Source organism: Schistocerca cancellata, chromosome 5, assembly GCF_023864275.1.
Source record: "Schistocerca cancellata isolate TAMUIC-IGC-003103 chromosome 5, iqSchCanc2.1, whole genome shotgun sequence".
NCBI lineage: Eukaryota > Metazoa > Arthropoda > Insecta > Orthoptera > Acrididae > Schistocerca > Schistocerca cancellata.
In genome coordinates this window covers 422,176,447-422,198,619 of record NC_064630.1, presented here as the reverse complement: position 1 = coordinate 422,198,619, position 22,173 = coordinate 422,176,447, and positions in this window count along the sequence as shown.

The window sequence follows — 22,173 nt, the reverse complement described above, 5'->3', positions numbered from 1 at the left end:
GCAGGCTCGAGTTGGACAAGAGTGCCGAAGAAAAATTTGTCCTTTCCGTTTCAAAGGAACCATCCCGGCATTCCCATGACTACGAGTCCAGCAGATTAGACACAGCGCCAGCTCGTTCGGCCAAATTATTTGAGGCAAATGCGCCAATAACACTCTGCACAAGGCAATGATTGTTACTAAGGCGAATGCTGGGGTGGTTGATTTGAAATAGACACGGTCATTTCTCTTCCAAAACCGAACTCGTGCTCCATCTGTAATGACCTCGTCGTCGACGGGGTGTTAAACCCTAATAAATTTGGAATTTATGATGTTTCTTTTCCAAAGATGTGTTTGAGGATTACTATCAGAGCTACGTTGATCCTCATTAACTTAGGCAGTAATGTGTGTGTCATTTCTGCTCACTGATTGTAATGTGGATATGGAAAGAAGTGAAGCAAAATATTGCATGCTGAAGAAATAGACAGTAAAATTTGTTAACAGTATTACAATACTTCTTATACTACGCAGTTACCTTCTGCAATTAAAGTTTCATGAAGGGTCCATCTTTTCACCATATTTTCCTGGAAAATTTAAGTGGTTCATTGTTAGTAATGAATTGGTATAAAGGAGGTTAGTGGCTGTGTTACTTGTTGGCTTTACGGCACTTGAGGACGTGGACATTGACGCCGTTCCGAAAGTAATTAAAAATGTACTCTGAAAGAAATGAAAAATGTAACTAACGGTAATAATATAAGATTATAGCTAGAGTGAAAAAGAATGATGTTATCGAATATTTAGATAGTTTAGATCTCACCGTCATCAATAGGACTTCAGATCCGATTCTATCTTTTTTAACTCTCAGTATATTTTGCACAACTTTGGAATGAGATTATATTCGTCTTCTTGTGAGTTTAGGCAGGTCAGTTTTATCGAGTTTAATAATACCTTAGAAGTACCTTAGAAGCTGTTAGCGATGCATCTGGCATCCGGAAGAATTTGCTTCTCCTGTGAACAGACGAAACTACAGTCGTCTGGCCATGACTCTGGGAGATGGCTCATTGGAACTATAACAGACGACATATTAGTTCACTTTATTACATGAATGAATAAAAAGATTGATTTAACTTGATACATACCTCTGATTCCCACATGAGTGCTTGAATATTTACAACTGTCATTGACAGTTAAAACATCACTTGATGCACTAATTAACAAACTGTTCTCTTGAAGTACAACTACAAAAGTGCATATCCATCTGAGACTTGAATAACTCTTTGGTTCCACTCGATGATGTTGATTGCTTCAGCTGAGGTCAAGAACTGGGCAGAGCGCTTCCATGCTTGGCTCTATATTGATCTCTGTGCGAGGGCGCTGCTGTGCTGAGAGAAAGGGCGTGTCTTCTTTAGCTTGTCCTATTCGTCCTTGCGGACAACAGCGAGACATCGCGAATGTCTGTGGTATCGATGTACGTTGACGACTTTGGTGTGGTGCCGTGATCTCTGGACGATACCAAAGGTTCTACCCGCGTGCAAATGATGTCTCTCCCTCTCTCTCTCTATTTCCTAATCCAGTTAAAGTGTGTTGTAGCTCGAACGCTAGAGACTTTCCGATTACGGTAGTTTTTTTCCAGCGCCTTCTAACTTGAAAATAAACTTGTGAAAAGACCTGACAAGAAGCCGTACTTTACAGAGGAGTGGTAAGGCTGGAGTAAGGAATGACTGATGAAAACCCCACATTTGCTGCTAAGGTGCATTGGCAGATAGGTACCAACGCTTGAACAATGCCAGGAGCGGCTTGGAGCTGTTCACGAAGCAGCCGGGAGTTCTCCTGGGTGTAAGAAGCACGTGGTGGCCCCTGTGAGGCTCTTCTAATACGGATTCACAACTTTCATAAATTTTTTAAATGTTGTGATGTTCGCTATTAGCGGTAACTGTTTCATTCCGATATTGCAGTTTCAACTTTTGTACCATTTCCGAGCGTAAGAGCTAAATGTTCTACAGTATTATGGCATAGAAATGGGTTAAAAGCGCTCTTGTAAGTCTGCGCCACTCTTGATTGTATTTATTGTCAAAGGTTATTGTCAGTGACATTAGTAGATTTGTTATTTAACCTGCAGATGTAAGTTAGTCATTAGCGGGTAAATGTACTGCTGTATCAGTATATGCGATATAGAATGTACTAGTTGTGGAGAGTGATCAGTTATGCCCAGGTAGTATTCTTGTAGCAAAACAGTGGTGGTGTACGAAGTCTTCCTCGACAAGAGCTTCATACGATGAATAACACCAAATTGTCTGCCAATATTATTCATGTTCATCTGAACTATCTCATAAAACTCTGTTTTTTTTTCAACGAACTGGCAAAGTTTTCAACAGAAAAGACTTTTTATTGGGCAGCAACATATAATGGTCTAAGTGGTGTTGTATAGAGCCATAAAGTTATTTCTGGGTACTTTCTGTAAGTTTTTCACAATTACGGTGTTGGCGTACCAGCCGTCAAGAACACCTACATAACTACATGTGCTCGCATTTACATTTTGATTTCATGGCATTACTCTCCATCACTTTTGAATACTCTAGATACATAAAAAGGATAAACGTGTTATTTGCCACTGTGTTTATTGAACTGCTATTCCAAGAGCATTTTGTATACCTTTCAGCTATCTAGACAATGACATTTCTCAAGTGAAAGCACTTACTCGGCCGTCATTTTCACAGTTTGTAAAATATCGTAAACGTTTCGCTAGTCGACCAATAACTAACAGCTCCCAATAGTCGAACCTGTCATTTCTGATCTTCCTCCGAACTGATGCAAGTATTTATTTCTTGTCTAAAATCACTGCTCGTGGACACAAGCCATTCTGTGGACGATTTCATTTATGGGCGTTATCTAATCTGTAAGACTGCTCCCTGTTTAATTATCTCGCTGTGAAATGGGCGTTAAGCAGTAAGAAGTGCTCAGATATCTCACTTCTGTAAAGTAATAATGGTACAATACTTTTAGCTGCGTGTGAAATGGATGAATTGCTACCGTTGTTCTAGTATTCTAGTACGATGCATTACTGGCGAGAAGCCGATGGAAAGGTTGTCGTTGGGTGACGAGAAACATTTTAATATCAGCATCGCCTTAATGAGTTACATGCTTTAAGCAGCATAGAGACACCTATATCTGTCTGTGGCAGTAAGGAAAAACAAAAAAATGTGGAGGACATATTATTCGAATTTATCATAAATCCTCGAAGTCCACGCATAAAGCATCAGGACAATAATAATGTGCAGAGAATACTACCACACTGCGTAGGAAACAAAAGACTACATTTGCATGAATTTCAAATTTTGGAAATAGCAGAATTTTGGGGTCGGAATTTGCTACAGGTATATATGGTAATGGTGATTTTTTCAAAACATTTCGCTTTCCAATGAACCATTTTCCATAACACAAGACAACATCCACCTGTTTCCTTTGAACATGTTCGGTATATTCAGAAATAATTTTTTTTCAGCGGAATTTCAGACAATTGATGAAAAATACTTCTGTCTCTATAGTTAACGAAAAAAACTTATCTAAACGTCATTAGGCAACAAAACTGCTAAACCATTGCCTCATTCTTCATTCCAGATAATTAAGGTGCCCCTACTCACAGAATCCCAGTGTGATCTGCAATAGTAGGGCAGTGAAACTTGCTAATAATAAAGAAGGAGCATTATCGATGAGATCTTTTGAGACGAATCGACTTCCGCGCCTCTTTTCATAACATCCACTTTGCACGTGTTTTTCTGTAGTTGACAGCGTGTGGCAAAGATAGGAGCTACGACTCTCTCTCTCTCTCTCGGCCAGTGAGCTCAGATTAAACTGGAGAGACTATACTGTACAAAAAGCAAAGTTGTGAAACTTGATTTCACAGCCGCTACGTTAAATGGGCGCAAGCGTCAAATTGTGTTGCTATATAGAAGAAATACAATTAGCGTTTATGGATACCATGCGACGCTGTCTGGGTTTTGTTTGTATTTCTCTGCTTATACTACTTTGTATCTATTAATCCTTCACTGCAAGATCACTTTCGCAACATTCTGCTCTGTCTACCTTCTTAATTTTCGTATCGCCGCTAAGGATGGTAACAAATTATACTTCTCAAATCTTATTCCTGCACACGAGATTTTTGTTTTCACTTTTCACATTTTCTTTCCTGAGTGACGAGAGTACATGGCGACAAAAAATGATCAAAACACCGCCGGCCGGTGTGGCCGAGCGGTTCTAGGCACTTCAGTCTGGAACCGCGTGACCGCTACGGTCGCGGGTTCGAATCCTGCCTCGGGCATGGATGTGTGTGCTGTCCTTAGGTTAGTTAGGTTTAAGTAGTTCTAAGTTCTAGGGGACTGATGACCTCAGATGTTAATTCCCATAGTGCTCAGAACCATTTGATCAAAACGCCGACTTCAGTTGTTTTGGGTAGCGAACTTTCAGGCAAAAACTCAATTTATGAAAAATATTTCTATTTCTATAGTTAACGAAAAAAAGTCATCTACACGTCATTAGGCAACAAAACCTGCAAATCATTGCTTCATTCCTCATTCCAGATATCAAACGGCTATAATTAAGGTGCAGCTACTCACAGAGGTCTAGTGTGGGCTGTAATTGCCGTATGGCAGCGGTACTTGGTAGATATTCTAATGCGTTAATGCGGAACAGATTTACGGTGGAAAAAAAATTAGTTCAATTTTTGGCCACCAGGTGCAATTCTGGCGCTGTACAGCATCTCGTCCAGATCTTCGGTACTCATATTGAACAATTCACGTAAGCAGCAGTTAACAATAAAATCAACATTATGCCTTTCTCACTTATTTGAGCTTTTCTGTCCACGTCCCAGTCCTACTCCATTACATATGGAAACATTCACAGAGCCAGCGTTGCACCTGGTGGCAAAACTGGAACTACTTTTTCTTCACCGTAAATCGCTCCCGCATTAACGCATTACAATATCTACCAATTTTCGCTGCTATAAGATAATTACAGTCCACACTGGAACCTCTGTGAGTGGCTGATTTTTACTTATAACTCTATGGTATTGAACCAGCTACAAACATAGGAAAAAAGTTTCAATATTTCTGTGAATCACTTAACAGGTTGTTATATTGACAATTTTCAGACAACAGTTCTTGGAAAGACATGAGATTGTCGTATTAGTAACACGTAAACATTAATCACTGTTTACTATTTTGTTTCACTCAATGTGTATTTACGACATGTCACTCACTGCCAAATGTAATTAGCTTGCCCAACCTTTGCCTCATCTTCACTAGCCACTTCTTCAGCATCTATATTCAGTGTGTTACCCAAGTCAGCGTACCCTGAATAATCTTTTCTTTTTATTATTCCACACTAGTTACTTTCTAGTTGACATGCTAGTTGATCCTAGGAGAAGGGGTTTCAGTCATCAAGTACTGGAGATTAGCCCTCGCCTGTACAGAGTCCTAATACACAGACAGAGGGTCTAAATAGACTTCGAATCACTGTCTGTGAAAGACTGTACGGTGGTAAACCAGTTTTTTTAAGTGTTGTGACCTTGGACATACGACTAAAACCTGCAGAAAGGTTGATGTTTACCTGTACCAAGTGTGGCAACAAAGGACACAAGCGCACTGAGTGTACATCCGCGACTTGCGTCTGTATCCCCTGCAAATACAGAGGCTATGTCTGCAACAAAACAAAAGGAGGCGATTATCAAATATATAAACATTGCACGACCGACTCCTGGACAGTAAAGACTACGGCAGCTAAAATCAACACACATACAACAAACATAAACATCCAAAGCCAATCACTCAAAACACTTATATACGAAACACCGTCAACAATACATAGAAGCTAACGAAGATCAATTTCCTGGAGAATATAAATGAGTCTTCTGCCGGAAAATTACGTCAACAGTGAACTCATACCGCCCCCAACACACTCAGGAACTTTACAGGGTAGCTGTATTAATACGATAGAACATATAGATGACACGAGAGTCGGTGGTTCCATCCTCTACAAGGTGGCAAAGAAAAGCAAAAGACAATTACACAACCGGATAAACCTCCAAATGACATTAACGCAGAGGATAGATAAGCTGGAAGATGAACTTACATATACTGCACACAAGAAAATGTACAAACAAAACGGACATACGCACTCACAATTTCACATACACAAGACGCACACAAACCGTAATCATCATCACATGGAAAACCCAACGACACACGTAAATGTGAACACGACATCAAACCAGTCAAATATGTGTCGGGAGGCACTCTCCACCCCCGACTAAAGGAACAAGGAATAGACAGATACATAGAGCTTGAATCAATAGACACCGAAACAATCAGGTCGCAAACGAATACAAAACCCAAAACTACCGAACCCAGATTTATAAAAGTAGACAAATTAGATGATGAAACTTTTGAGGGAGATACGTGTGACAATCGCAACGATGTCAACGTGCATCGAGAAACAACCACCACTCCAAACACTAACAAATTCACCATAACGAACTCAGCCAATCCAACACAAATCACCACCACCACCGCCGACACTACACCAGCAAGCACCGCCAACATCAGTGAAAAAGTGTGAAAGAAAAAAAGCGTTGAAGAAGCATATGACAAAATGAAGTGTAACTGTGTGACATCCCAAAGAGGTCTTAGAAAGTCTCAAGATCAGCGGCCAACACCAAACCATAATCCGTCTAGTACCGCCGCAGAAACCGCAACAGAAACCAATACCAACAGGAAGACAGCTGCCCCTAATTATGGCTCTGAGCACTATAGGACTTAACATCTGAGGTCATCAGTCCCCTAGAACTTAGAACTACTTGAACCTAACTAACCTAAGGACATCACACACATCCATGCCCGAGGCAGGATTCGAACCTGCGACCGTAGCGGTCACGCGGTTCCAGACTGAAGCGCCTAGAACCGCTCGGTCACAGCTGCCGGCCCCTAATTATGATAATTTGGAATTTAACTTAGTTTTAAGTAGTTTCCAGATAAAAGAGAACAGCAGACAGCGCTGCGGATGCTACTTAGATTGTGTCATACAAAGGGTGATTCTCTCTGTTTTCCGGTAACTGAGCAGACAGACAGAACCATCCTAAGGACAAAGAATATTCCTATATTAGCAGAGCCGCTGCTCAACCTCATGCTTCAGGTCTGCCTGCGCACGTCATAATCATTCGGCTTGGACAAAAAAATATAGACATAACGTAAGAGCACACAGACGAACATATTTCGATTACTCACAGACAGGCAGTAAATGTTTTATACACATAAAGTACCCATAACACATAGACAAAAATGAATATCTTACAACATAATACAAAAAACAGCACGACAGTTAGCGCGGAAATCCCTAAAATAGCACAACACTTGCAGGCAGACATCATGTACTTACAAAAACCTTATAACAGAAACGGGAAAGTAATTTGTCTACTAAAACGTGCTTCCGCAACAGCAGGCAGCAGTGGCTGTAAGGCTGCAATAGTAATTTTAAATAGAACTTATAATTAAGGTAACACAGTTATGCAGTCAACATTTAGTTACCACAGAGATAACCAATGGGAAGTTTACAATGGTCACTGCATCCATGAACGCCCAATACAGCCATCAAATATAACCGTACGCAGACCACATCAGAGACCTAGCCATCTATGCCAAAGGCAAAAATTTAGTGGTAAATGCTGACATTAATTCATGATCAACCCTCTGGAACTCAGACAGAACAGAGGACAGAGGACGCATAATCACCGACCTAATATAGGAAACAGAATTACATGTAGTGAACACAGAGGGACCTATACCAACATAAGCAGGGTTCGATGTTGCGAACAGTAATATCGACTTTACGCTTTCAAATAATGCAGCAATGGCATACGTAAGAAACTGGACCGTACACGAATATATAACCAGTAGTGACCAGATTGTTATAACACACACACTGACTCACACTCGTAACACAACGACCAAATCACACACAAGACACTTATTGTTCCACAAAGCAGACTGAAACAAATTAAAGGAAAAAATGAAATGGCTCTAAGCATTATGGGACTTAACATATGAAGTCATCAGTCCCTTAGACTTAGTACTACTTAAACCTAACTAACCTAAGGACATCACATACATCCATACCCGAGGCAGGATTCGAACCTGCGACCGTAGCAGCACAGCGGTTCCGGACTGAAGCGCCTAGAACAGCTCGTCCACAGCGGCCGGCCAAATTAACGGAAATTATCCAACAATACTATCTGGTAAATATGAATGGATGCATCGATTACAGAACACACAACATGCACAAAACACCTGAATAACAACAGCAAAGAACACAAAACGCTCACCAATGCCATGGGCCAACGAACTCATAAGACTCAAGCAAGATGCCAGACGCAAACGAAAACTGTATCGAAGGGCGATACTAGATGGAGACAGACGTATAAGACTTGAAGCATATTTGTACGCACAAGATTTACACAGACAGACACTATTCAACATGCGTAGACAACAATGGGAACGCTTTGTAACAACACAAACAGGGTAAAATATGTCTGGGGGGGGGGGGGGGGCAACCATACAAATTACTCAGACTGAAGATAAAAACCCGACTACTTCAGGGAACGCTAAGGCAGGATGACGGCACGAGGACGCTGGGATGGAGGAATACAGAGGAGTGTCTGCTGTATAAACTGCTTCCTGACGACGTCATCGATACAGACACACAACATCATACAACACTAAAAGAAGACCTACAGACACCATACAGCACTGCAACTGTCACCTGTCGTTTTGCGCAATAAGAGGTTGTGCTAGCAATCTCCGACCTCAAAAAAAAGAAAACACCTGGACCAGATGGTATCCCTTCGGAAACACTGATAGATTTAGCACCGCAGATCACCCCGTTCCTAACAACGTTACTGAACGATGCCTTACAGCTGGGCGGGATACCGATAGTCTGGAAAACCTCCAAAGCAGTCACTGTTAAGAAATCAGCAGACAGGGATCCTTCAGATCCAATGACTTACTAATAAACACCCTAGCAAAGATTCAGGAGAAGCTACTGTGTAAGCGCTTGCAAACACACAGAGCTCTCAAGGGTATAAGCTAACACCAGTTCGCTTCAGAACCGGAAATCCAACAGATGATGCCATGAAGCAGGTCATACACATAGTTAATACAACAACACAGAAATACGCCATGGCAAGAATGATCGACAATGCCGGGACGCTCGGTAGCCTCTGGTGGCCCGCAATGTCTCAAGACACCTGGAGGTACCGCGATCACTGTACAAGTTTCCTAACCTGCTGTAAAGACCGAGTGGTGGAATGGCGGATGGACAGCCGAAAAGAAATTTAAAGAGTTACCAACGGCTGTCCTCAAGTGTCGATCAGCGGCCCCATCTTCTGGGACATAAGAATCGAACTCCTCCTACAACTTCTAGATGAAGATGTGAGAATGGCAGATCAGACGGAATTGTCGCTTAGGCAGATTGCCCATCAGCAGTTGTCACTGCAAACAACAGAGCATAACGAGAAGGGAGAAGGTAAACCCAGCGGAATACTAAAAACAATTAAACAATGGTGTCACAAAAACAAGCTCATAATAGCCGAAAAATAGAAAGAAATAAAAACGTTGAGGTTCGCCGATGACATTGTAATTCTGCCAGAGACAGCAAAGGACTTGGAAGAGCAATTGAACGGAATGGATGGTGTCTTGAAGGGAGGATATAAGATGAACACCAACAAAAGCAAAACGAGGATAATGGAATGTAGTCGAATTAAGTCGGGTGATGTTGAGGGTATTAGATTAGGAAATGAGACACTTAAAGTAGTAAAGGAGTTTTACTATTTGGGGAGCAAAATAACTGATGATGGTCGAAGTAGAGAGGATATAAAATGTAGACTGGCAATGGCAAGGAAAGCGTTTCTCAAGAAGAGAAATTTGTTAACATCGAGTATAGATTTAAGTGTCAGGAAGTCATTTCTGAAAGTATTTGTATGGAGTGTAGCCATGTATGGAAGTGAAACATGGACGGCAAATAGTTTGGACAAGAAGAGAATAGAAGCTTTCGAAATGTGGTGCTACAGAAGAATGCTGAAGATTAAATGGGTGGATCACATAACTAATGAGGAAGTATTGAATAGGATTGGGGAGAAGAGAAGTTTGTGGCACAACTTGACCAGAAGAAGGGATCGGTTGGTAGGACATGTTCTGAGGCATCAAGGGATCACCAATTTAGTATTGGAGGGCAGCGTGGAGGGTAAAAATCGTAGGGGGAGACCAAGAGATGAATACACTAAGCAGATTCAGAAGGATGTAGGTTGCAGTAGGTACTTGGAGATGAAGAAGCTTGCACAAGATAGAGTAGCATGGAGAGCTGCATCAAACCAGTCTCAGGACTGAAGACAACAACAACAATAGCCGAAAACGAAACAACATACACATTACTGAAATTATTACTCCAAATGAATACTTCAGTGAAAATTGGGGACAAAAACAGCATACAAGCACATGTTACGCGCTATCTTGGGGTACACATAGATGAGATACTGAATTTCGACAAACCCTTTGGGCTAAAACCAGATAAAGCAGAAAAAATACTACATAAACTGGTGAGGCTAAATTCAAAATAGTACAGACTACCTCTAACAGTCATATGGACGTACCATTGTGCACTCTTCGAGTCAGTACTCAGCTTCTCAGCTAGCCTGTGGGCACACAGGTGAACCTGATCACCAACAAAGCGTCAGTCAGACGAGGACAGAAGAGTGACTTAGGCTATCTGGGGTCTTCGACACCACCTCAGTGGATGCACTGTGCTCTGAATATGCCCCATAGATATCACGACCAAGTACAGAGCTGCAAGTTACTGATTAAAGGTGGAGAGACTAGATAAGGTACACACAATAACTGGTGTACCGATACAGACGACACGTCACCTGAAAAGTTAGCGTTTCCATATATGGCAAGGTGAGTGGGATGTAAGTGATAAGGGACGAAGAGTGTACGACTTCCTCCCTGACATAAAGGAGACGTTGAGAATGAAACATACCGGTCTGAGACAGACATCTACATGCACATGCGGGAAAAAAGGTTCCCCAGGAAACACTGTCTTTTCTTGCTGGCAATACACGAACAACAGACATACACTACACTTAGGCTACACAGAAACATAGACATAGACATATACGCAGCAATAAGAGACAAAGGACGACGGGCACAACTAAACACGTTGACGAACAGTATTTCAAAAATAACACATGAAGAGTACCCGCGGACACTACATGACATGCTTATATGCAACGTAACAACAATCTCCAGAAGGTGGACTGCGACGCCCACAGTGACAGCGAGAAAAGTGACACTGAAGGGAACAGGAGGAGGAAGACAAGATGTGACAGTAAATTAGTATAAGGTGCTGGCGATCTAGCCTAGAAAGCACCAAATGCTGTATACCGATGAGCACCTAAAGTTAATATATTGGATTAGCAACACGGGATTGGCAATACTATTTCTCTACTACTAACCAAACTTCTTTTGTTGTGACTGGCGGTCAACATACCGAAGAAACCATTCCAAGGTATTCAGCGTCAGTCACAATCGGTGATGGCACTAACAAATCTCTCCTACATCCTACCATCTTTTAATATCCTTCTTAAAAAAAAAAAAACAACAAAATTTTACTTATATTTCAACCTTAAATTATTGTTATTTCAAAAAGTATTATTCTCTGTAAAATGTTGAAGATAAAAACAAGAAAAAAGAAAACTACAAAAAATATGAAAAACGAAAACTGTAAGATGTACGACCTGCTTTAAAACATCAGGTAAAAGGTCTATAATTTGGCAATAAATAAATACTATCAAAACGAGTGCAAAGTCTTTAAGACATTGTTTTTCACTGGTATTCTGCTTTAAATAATTGGAAACCACTTCCAAGTTCGTAATTTACAGGACACGCCCAACCACAAAGAATACTGGGGCGGGGCAAAAGAAACATTGGGTATACAGATCTGTATGGCCGGGTGAATGTAACTGCAGATTCAGGGCAGATTGTTTAGGTAATTCACTATTGTGCCTGGATTCCTTTTTAGCACCACTATTTTTCAGTTGAAAAACAATAAAATTTCAATTAAAATCAGTACAATGTTCCTGGAGTACTCTTTCGAGATTATCATTTATACAGTTTCCGTCCTTCGGCAGTCCCATCAGTTATGAAACGGTTTCCTCGTAGCTCAAGTTTCATCTGCAGTCCTCTCTTTTTCTTCCTAAAGGCCACAGTTCTGTGAGATACTCCAGTCTGAACACTTCCAAGACATTTGACATAACTGATCTCAAGTTCACACAAAGTATTTGTTGGTTGGATCGCATTCATTTCCTGAAACCAAATTAAAACAATCCATCGGCAATAACTAGGAGCTACTGCAATTACATTAAGATACATGAACAGCAAAGCGTTTTCTTGTTGCTTGTCAAACAGATGGTTTTACCTCAGTAACTATTGGTGTATTCCAAACATCTTTCTCCGATTGATTTTCACTAGCAAAAGGACAGGAAACTGAATACACTTAGTACAGCATCTCTCTTTAGCAGCCGTATATCAACTCCTCATCGAAACATGTTGCTACCTTATGTAAAATGATTACTGCAAATAACGCTATATTTTGATGCTGTTCAGTATTCCCTCCAAGCTGCATACATACATTTCTTTAGAAGTTCTGTATGCGAGTGAAGAAATCTAAGAGGATTTTAAATACACTCCTGGAAATGGAAAAAAGAACACATTGACACCGGTGTGTCAGACCCACCATACTTGCTCCGGACACTGCGAGAGGGCTGTACAAGCAATGATCACACGCACGGCACAGCGGACACACCAGGAACCGCGGTGTTGGCCGTCGAATGGCGCTAGCTGCGCAGCATTTGTGCACCGCCGCCGTCAGTGTCAGCCAGTTTGCCGTGGCATACGGAGCTCCATCGCAGTCTTTAACACTGGTAGCATGCCGCGACAGCGTGGACGTGAACCGTATGTGCAGTTGACGGACTTTGAGCGAGGGCGTATAGTGGGCATGCGGGAGGCCGGGTGGACGTACCGCCGAATTGCTCAACACGTGGGGCGTCAGGTCTCCACAGTACATCGATGTTGTCGCCAGTGGTCGGCGGAAGGTGCACGTGCCCGTCGACCTGGGACCGGACCGCAGCGACGCACGGATGCACGCCAAGACCGTAGGATCCTACGCAGTGCCGTAGGGGACCGCACCGCCACTTCCCAGCAAATTAGGGACACTGTTGCTCCTGGGGTATCGGCGAGGACCATTCGCAACCGTCTCCATGAAGCTGGGCTACGGTCCCGCACACCGTTAGGCCGTCTTCCGCTCACGTCCCAACATCGTGCAGCCCGCCTCCAGTGGTGTCGCGACAGGCGTGAATGGAGGGACGAATGGAGACGTGTCGTCTTCAGCGATGAGAATCGCTTCTGCCTTGGTGCCAATGATGGTCGTATGCGTGTTTGGCGCCGTGCAGGTGAGCGCCACAATCAGGACTGCATACGACCGAGGCACACAGGGCCAACACCCGGCATCATGGTGTGGGGAGCGATCTCCTACACTGGCCGTACACCACTGGTGATCGTCGAGGGGACACTGATTAGTGCACGGTACATCCAAACCGTCATCGAAACCATCGTTCTACCATTCCTAGACCGGCAAGGGAACTTGCTGTTCCAACAGGACAATGCACGTCCGCATGTATCCCGTGCCACCCAACTTGCTCTAGAAGGTGTAAGTCAACTACCCTGGCCAGCAAGATCTCCAGATCTGTCCCCCATTGAGCATGTTTGGGACTGGATGAAGCGTCGTCTCACGCGGTCTGCACGTCCAGCACGAACGCTGGTCCAACTGAGGCGCCAGGTGGAAATGGCATGGCAAGCCGTTCCACAGGACTACATCCAGCATCTCTACGATCGTCTCCATGGGAGAACAGCAGCCTGCACTGCTGCGAAAGGTGGATATACACTGTACTAGTGCCGACATTGTGCATGCTCTGTTGCCTGTGTCTATGTGCCTGTGGTTCTGTCAGTGTGATCATGTGATGTATCTGACCCCAGGAATGTGTCAATAAAGTTTCCCCTTCCTGGGACAATGAATTCACGATGTTCTTATTTCAATTTCCAGGAGTGTATATTTGTAGCAGAACTGGTATTTCCATTTCTCGAACATCATTTTCTTTACAATACCGTATATTCAAGCTTACACATCATAATTGTGGAACTAAATGCCATTTCCTATTGTGCATCAGTTACTGCATCTACATGCAACACAATGTTTAACCATCTTTGTTAAAAAAAAGACATAACCACTCTGAAGTCATAAGCAGAAAAACTGTAAACAACAACCAATGCCCCTCTTCAATATGGCGGCTCCATCAAAGACCGTCACAGTTTCCTACACAAAGACGCATTTGAGTAGTCTCTCCGGTTTAGTACTGAGCGCATTGATCTTTGCTTGGCGCCTGACATTTGTCTCGTGAGCAGCGTGTGGTGTCTGTACGCCCCTCTTTTGGAGGAACATGAAAACTGTGCAGCCGGTTTCAAAGGGGACAAGAGACTAAAATTCGGAAGTGCGTCTGTCATTTCGCTGAAATCGGAAAGAGTTCACCTGACGTCTCTATTCGCTATCTTTCGTATTATAACTTGTGTTTTATGACAGTATGTCACTTTAAACAGAGCAATAGAGGTTTATCAAGAAAACGTCATTCATGGCGTCTGCCAGCAGGAGACTGCAACACGTCACACAGATCACAGTGTACGTGCGTGGTTCAAAGAGCACCGGGATGAATTTACCGTTAAACCACTGGTCACCAAACTCGCTGGATTTAAAACTAATATAGAATCAGTGGGACTACCTCGATCGGTGTGTTCGCTCCATGGACCCTCAACCGAGAAACACAGCGCGGCGCTGATGACCTCGACGTTGAGCGCCCGTAAGCCCCAACACACACACACAGCGCGGGTGGCCGCAACACTGGGAGTCGGCATGGCTCCACATCCCTGTCAGTACCTTCCAGAACCTCACTGGCTGTTTTCCTGCACGCCTCCCAGCGGTCCGGGCTGCAAAAGATGGCTATTGGGGCTTTTAACAGGTGGTGACATTAATGTGTGTGCTCTTTCACAGACCATCGCTTTCTACATTCAATGTGACACCTTACAGATGTGTTACGGACCAGGGCTCGAACAGAAGTGCCTCTGCCCCTCACGGACAGTTCTTTCTCAGCTGGACTATCCGAGAATCTCTCACAGATAGACTCAAAGCTTCAGCTTTCCACAGGTTGCTACTACTCCCTGTTCCTTGCGGAATTTCAAAGAAGTAGAGAGAAGACTGTGACAAAAAAGCTTCAGTGAGTGTATACGTCTCTGTGACATACATGCTGATGAGCGAGAACATTACGGCCACTGCCAACCGCTAGAACGAATGCCAGGCTCCTTAAGCGGAAAGAAAAGTATAAGCGAAGAGAGACGAATGGGGTATCAGTCAAAAGGCAGATTGTTATGGCCTGGCGCCTGGGAACGAACACCGCGGAAACGGCAAAGCCGGTCAGCTATTCGCGTGCTACATTCGCATCTGTGAAAAGTGTTTTGAGGATGGTGAAACACTGAGTCGGTGACAAGCAGTGGCGAAACGTCCAGTTTAAGGCTGAGGATACCCAAAGAATTCAAAAATAAGTCGTCCAAACTGAATTTTATCCGATCTGATCACGTACACTCGTAAATGTTCTCAAATATTTTACGCCCGAACTTCGTATATGCACCCGCCGGTATAATGCATCACTTCTCTAGCTTTGCAACCAATAGCAGCTCAGAACTCCGTGTTTGTTACGAGCATGCGCACTAAGCCAGTTTCTTTCACGTGGCGGACTGGGGTACTACAGCGTGGACACGGTTTTTACTCGTAAAAGCTAGCTTTCGATTTGTTTCTACTTATCGCCAGCAGGTGGATATACACAAGTCGAATAACAAGTCATTCGGCATTTCCCTAATAGATAGCGCTACTACGCATCGTCTAGCCCGCTGGCAGTGAGCCCGGCAAAATGTGAAACCATTAACTTTTAATTTTTTATTTAAAACACAAAGAACAAGAAGACATTCATAGCTCATAGGAAATAAATATGGATGCATCATCGGATGTTGTTGCAAGATGATATGAAGTAGCCTATGCATTTTCATTGTTCCTCATATCAAAATCTAGTAGCCTTACTTATTTCAAACGCTGGTAGTTCCTAGCATGCTTGTAGGTTGTCATATCAACAGTACCATACGTACTTATTGGGTCGTAGAACATGAATTTTGTAGTTGACATGAAGTAAGTGATGATAGTGTTTAACTGATTACTGAAGTATATTTCGGTGTGCCCTGCCACTTGCGAGGTGCCATCGTCAATTTGTATTGTCACTGTGTTGTCGAAAGGAAACCTGTAAGTTGCCTAATATTTAAATCATTATTTCTACCGCATGGTATTTCTGGCTACCTCAAACTGCCATGGACGCTTTTATTTTATCACAAGATCCATTGAATTTTTTAATTGAAACCCCTGCACTCTTCTCTCGTCTTTGTTTGGCAGATAAACTCCTGGTGAAACAAGAGAAGCTTACTCCAAGTCTGTCTATTAAAAATCTTATGGAAAATTTGTAAGACGTCTCCAGATACTCTATTACAGTTCAAAACAAAGGAACAAACATTTTGCTTTTACTGTATACTATTTGGAATGATTAATTACGGTTTCGAAGAGCGCAAGTGGGGAGTAGGCGAAGAGAGTCTTCAAAATTTCCTTTCGAAAGCTAAAAGCACGAATGTTCCATTTCACATATCACAGCAGCTGTTAAATACAATCAGATAGGTACAGTACGAACTGACCATTCTCTTTCAGCAGCCGCACACTTTGAAGCTTTGAAACAGAACGAGAATTTTGATCGAAACAGAAATATGATGAAGAGACTTATTTGGACTATCTGCTTTTTAGCACGGCAAGAGTCAGCTCTTCGAGGTCATGACGAATCTGAGGTGTCAGTAAATAAAGGAAGTTATTTGCAACTTTTGGATTTCTTAGCAGAAGAAGAAACATACGCGAAAGATCCTTTAGTATCCGATGGACTATTTAAAGGCTTTTTTTCTGGCAAACAGAATGAATTTATAGCTTGTATTACGAATGTCGTAAAAGAACAAATTTCAGGTGAAGTTAAAAATAGTCCTTTATATAAGTACAATCCGACGAAACAACAGATGTCTCAATTAAAGGTCAAATGAGTGTAATTTTTAGTTTTGCAAATAACGAATCAGGAGAAATACAATAGAGATTTGTAGGATTTTATGACGTATCGAAAGACTGGAGTGCAGAAGGCATAGCCACTGTTTTGTTGCAAGTGCTAAGCAACTGGAATATTGATAAAAACAAACTGGTATTGCAAACATACGGTGGTTGCAGAGCAATGGCAAGAAAAAAGTATGGTGTCCATTCTATTGGGAAACAAGCATATCCTCATGCTCTCTTTATCCACTGCTAAGTACATCAGTTGAATTTAGTCCTCCTCCATGCTTGTAAAAGTAGTACGCAAGTAAAATTTTTGTGAGAAATCTATCAGGATTTCACGCATTTTTAGCCGTCCTAGTAAAAGAAGTGAACTTCTGAGGGAAAGAGGATTTAAACTACAAAGTACGTGGGAAACAAGGTGGAATTTTCATTGACGCGCTGTGCAAACCATTATTCTTCACTTTAAAGGCCTGAGAGCAGCATTTAATGATGTGATAAACCGTGAAGGGTGAGATGATAATTCTTTACATCAGATAGTATACTGGATGATTGAAATTTTCTTTTTCTACTGCAGCAGTGCAGTTCGATTTTCCAACATACAAGTATCTCGTTTGAAATCTTGCAAAGTAAAACTGTGGACATAAGACGCAGTAAGCTTGAAGTTGAAAACAGCATTAAGGCTGTTGAAAGACTAAGATACGAGGAAATTATTCTGACATGCATAGTGGATGCTAAGAGCCTTATAAATTCAGCAGGAGCATCTGAAATTAACTTCAACGAAACAGAGGCAAGTAACCAGAAACTGAGAGGGCTAGCATTCGAAATACTTGACACAGTAGTAGTAAATGTGGAAAGTAGATTCCGGGACTTTCAAGAAAAACATTTTACAGAACTTGTAAATGAGAAAAAGTTATCAGGTTATAGTAGGCCAAAAGATTTGCCGATACATGAAGTTGTAAAACTACTTAAAATAATCCGTCCTTTGACAGTGCAAACTGAAAGGAGAACTTAGGTTTATTTACAGCAGTGAGGATAAACGTCTAAAACCTCAGGACCTCGTTAAATCCATTATAAACAATGAATTAAAAACGATCTCTAAATGTGTGAAATTACTGTCGTTGGTTCTTACAATTCTAGCAACCACCGCGTCTCCCGAAATGAGCGTGAGTACATTAAAACGCATTAAAACCTACCTTCGCAACACAATGACCAATGACAGACTATCAAACGTGGCGATTTTGGCTACAGAGAAGGGAAGTGTGAAATCTTCAATCAAATGTCGATGTTTACGCTCAGAAAGAGGACAGGAGGATAGAACTAATTTATAAAAAGATGTAATTGTGAATTACTATGTTTATCTTTTTATTTGTGTGTAGCTGTTTAACATTTATTTATAACAATTTCTGTATTTTACAAGTTTTTATTTTAAGATATTACTCCATATAAAAGTCCACGAATACAGTGCGGATGCTTTTGATCAGATAACATGCTGCATCCTACACAACATGAAATCTACAATCGAGTCACAAGTTTCGCTTGATACCGCATATTATCTTATTATATGCTCCTTTGTAGCTTTTCGGAAGTCAAGAAATAGAGCATCCAGCTATTTGCCTTGCTCCTTCGCTTTCGGGGTCTCATGTGTGAACAGCGCTAGCTGGGTTGCACATCAGTGATGTTTTCAGAACCTATGCTTACCCTTCAAAAAATTCCAGGCTTCGCCACTGGTGACAAGGTGTTGGAAGCCCGCCTCTCCTGACTGAACGTGGAGGCCAGGGACTTACCTCCATTGCAAAACCGAGCGAGGTGGCGCAGTGGTTAGACACTGGACTCGCATTCGGGAGGACGACGGTTCAATCCCGCGTCCGGCCATCCTGATTTAGGTTTTCCGTGATTTCCCTAAATCACTCCAGGCAAATGCCGGGATGGTTCCTCTGACAGGACACGGCCGTCTTCCTTCCCCATCCTTCCCTAATCCGATGAGACCGATGACCTCGCTGTCTGGTCTCCTTCCCCAAAACAACCCCCAAACCCAAATCCACTGCAAAGTAGGGTAGGCGGCGATCGGTGCCGAACTGGCGACAGATTACAAGGCTGGTGCAGGCACACACCGTCCATCCAAAAAGTTGCCACACCAATTTGATTCCGGCCTTGCCGCAGTGGTAACACCGGCTCCCGTCAGATCACAGAAGTTAGCTACGTCGGACTTGGCTAGCACCTGGATGTGTCAGTGTCTGGGTCTGCCAAGTGCATGTTGGCAAGCGGGCTGCACTCAGCCCTTGTGAGGCCAACTGAGGAGCTGCTTGATCGAGAATTAGTGGCAGCCGTCATGAAAACTGACAACGGACGTGAGAGCGGTGTGTTGAACACATGCTTCTCCGTATCCACATCTGATGACCCCTAAGGGCTGAGGATGACACTCGGGTGGGCGGTACCACTGGGCGTTCAAGGCGTTTTCGGACGCTGTTTTGTACAAACGAAATCAGCACAGTAACTACAGTGGCAGCTTGGACTAACAACTGTAAATCACAGCCGTGCATTCGACCAGTCAGTTGTTCAGTAGCGGACATGACGCCGTAGTGTATCAATGTTGTTCTGTCGCAAATGACGAAGGAGCAGCATCTCTAAATAAAGCATTCAAGACTTTGTTCAGAATGTTTTGAAGAAGAGAAAAGTCTTTGCAAAGTTTGTACCCCACATCTTGACTTCCGAACAAAAACGATGTGCGAACGTCTGCTGCGACTTTGTTGAAATGAAAGCGCGGATAATTCTTTCTTGGATAAAATCATCACAGGTGGCGAGGCCTGCTGTAATCAATATGAACCTATCGCAAAACTAGAAAGTGCAAAAATTCATATGAAGGATCAGTGTTGTGACTTTCAAGTCAACGGGACTTGAACAATATCGCTGTTTTACTTCATTGCGAAGGTGGACCAACACCTTTCTGATAGTTATATGAACGTTCTGTGCGTTGTACTCAACTAGGGAAAGAGTATTTAGGACACCTGAAGCATTAAGACCACCATCTTAAGTTTTCTCTGTTTTTTATTGATCCAGTCTCGAAACTTTTTGGACTGACAGGTATGTTCAGCGCAAATTGTTGAATCTGGGGCGCTGCAGCAGACGACTCCAACGTGTTCCCATTCTGACTTGATGAAATCGTCAGTTACGGTTCGAGTGGGAAAGGATCAGCATTATCGAACTGTGGATCGATAGAAACCTATCGCCTGGTCGATGATCAAGTCTGGATACGTCGTCATGCAGGCGTGCAGTTGCACCGTTCCACGACTGCAGACCAGTCAGGGAGTGTTATGCAGTGAGGGGCGTTAATCTGGTCTTCCGTGGGACTTGCGGTCGTAATCTAAGGCACCATGACAATCGTGAACTGCGTGGCCGTTATTACAAACAAGCTACATCCCTTCATGCATGATGTCTCCCCCGACAGTTTTGGCATCTTCCAACAGGATAACTGTCTGTGTCGCAAGCACACAATCGTGGTACGCGGTTTGCAAAGCACGATAGTGAATTTCCATTGATGTCTTCGCCACGAAATTCACCTGATGTGAATACGAAAGAATACATCTGGGACGCTATCTGTCGCCAGCCCCGCGCCCACAAACCACAGACATGTAATTTACGAGAATTGCCGGCAGCGGTGGTCTAGCGGTTCTAGGCGCTCAGTCCGGAACCGCGCGACTGCTACGGTCGCAGGTTCGAATCCTGCCTTGGGCATGGACGTGTGTGATGTCCTTCGGTTAGTTAGGTTCAAGTAGTTCTAAGTACTAGGGGACTGATGACCACAGATGTTTAGTCCCATAGTGCTCAGAGCCATTTTACGAGAATTGCGCGACCCTTTGTGTAAATACGTAGTATCGCATACTTCCGGCAACCCAGCAAGGACTGGTAGAATCCACGCCAGGGAGAATCACTGCTGTATTGCGTTCCAAAGTTGGATTTACAATCCATTAAGCAGATGGTCATCATGTTTCGGCTCGTCGGTGTATTTCAAGAACCGTTTAAGATGTTTCCAGACCGTTCTGTTGTAAATACATAGAAATAAATAGCATTGTTCTGGGTAACCCTCACACAGCAAAATTTAATTATGAGGGAGTGTCAATTGAAAACTTTAAATATTTTTAAAAATTTTTTATTGAACAAAAGTGGAACATAAGTGTATCATTTTTCGACAAAGTCTTCCCGTCGTTCAACACAGTTCCTCCAGTGCATAGCAAGTGTATGCATTCCTCTGCAAAAAGAAAAAAATCGTTTGGCCCTGTGCATAGCCACTCGTACCATGCATGCTCCACCTCTTCATTGGAACCAAATTTCTTTCCTGCCTTCGTATCTCTGAGTGTACCAAACCTGTAGTAGTCACTCGGTACGAGGTATGGTGAGTACGGCGGATGTGGCAGAGAATCGAGATGCAGCTCATCCATATTTGAAAGGGATGCGCAGGCAATATGAGACCGAGTACTGTCATGTTGTACTACGACACCTGTAGTCAGAAGTCCACGTCGCTTTGATCTTATTGTTGGCTGAACCTGATTTACTCGAATATGATGCACTGATGATGGTGTTTCCCATAGTTGTGTAGTGTTCCAAGATAACGTCTCATTCATCTCAAAAGAGATTCAGCAACACCTCCCCTGCAGACAGCTGCATCCAGAACTTCCTGGGTTTTGGTTATGAGGAATGGCGCCATTCCTTGATTGCTCTCTGTGTTTTGGGTTGGTGGTAGTACACCCATGTTTCGTTTCCTGTAACGATTTTCGTGAATAAGCCATCACCTTCTGCTTCAAAGCACTGCAAAAATTCTTCACAGATGGCAAAACGACGCTCTTTCGGTTCTGGTAGACACTTTGTGAAACT